Source organism: Pygocentrus nattereri, chromosome 4 (assembly GCF_015220715.1).
Source record: "Pygocentrus nattereri isolate fPygNat1 chromosome 4, fPygNat1.pri, whole genome shotgun sequence".
In the NCBI taxonomy this organism is placed as follows: Eukaryota; Metazoa; Chordata; class Actinopteri; order Characiformes; family Serrasalmidae; genus Pygocentrus; species Pygocentrus nattereri.
The window spans coordinates 498879-499696 of record NC_051214.1 but is presented as its reverse complement, the minus strand read 5'-3'; the positions used below and the strand labels follow the sequence as shown (position 1 = coordinate 499696).

The window sequence follows — 818 nt, the reverse complement described above, 5'->3', positions numbered from 1 at the left end:
GAGAGAAAACTGACCAAACGCTCCAAACACAGAATAACGGAGGAGCTCAGAACATCAGCCGTTAAAAACACACATTAACGCTGATCTCAGCTGAGACCGTCCGTCAGCCTTCAGAGTCCATCCATCCATCAGTTTTCCAAGATGCTTCTCCCTCAGGGTCACGGGGGGGTGCTGGAGCCTATCCCAGCGGTCATCTGGCGGAAGGCAGGATACACCCTGGACAGGTCGCCAGGTCATCGCAGGGCAGACAGACAGACACAGACAGTCACTCACACCTAGGGGCAGTTTAGCATGTCCAATCGGCCTGACTGCATGTCTTTGGACTGTGGGAGGAAACCGGAGAACCCAGAGGAACCCACCGCAGACACGGTGAGTACATGCAGACTCCACACAGAGAGGACCCCGGTCATCCGCCCGGGGTATCGAACCCAGGCCCTCCTCACTGTGAGGCGACAGCGCCACCCAACACGCCACCACGCCACCGTGCCGCCCCAACACCAGAGTCTCGGCTCTTTAATAGAACATCTTCCACATCTGTCTGAGTCAGAGCAGCTGCTGAGCAGGTACAACGAAGTCAGTCTGGATCAAAAGCGCAGCGTCAGTCCGGTCAGCGAGGCGGAGCAGCGGTTGTCCACATCATCATTACAGCACTGCGGTGTCCAAGCATTAAAGGGCCCATAGCACAGAAAAATGAACCTCTCACTTTGGTGTAGTTTGTAGACATTGCTAAAGCCCCACTTTAACACACCGTCCACTCCTCTGGACAAGCAGCGCCGCCTCGTTCACCAACCGCCCCTCAATCCCACTTTCGCAGCTCT

At 56.0% G+C, this 818-nt stretch overlaps 1 protein-coding gene across 1 annotated transcript in view; it reads right to left on the bottom strand.

Annotated features, from left to right (window-relative positions):
- Window positions 1-283: 283 nt before the first annotated feature.
- si:dkey-119m7.4 (uncharacterized protein LOC560629 homolog) overlaps window positions 284-818 on the bottom strand; it is a 21463-nt gene continuing 20928 nt past the window's right edge. The window contains exon 9 of the mRNA XM_037537643.1: window positions 284-818. This exon is cut by the window's right edge and continues 1065 nt beyond it. The gene's annotated coding sequence lies outside the window, so the exon portion shown is untranslated.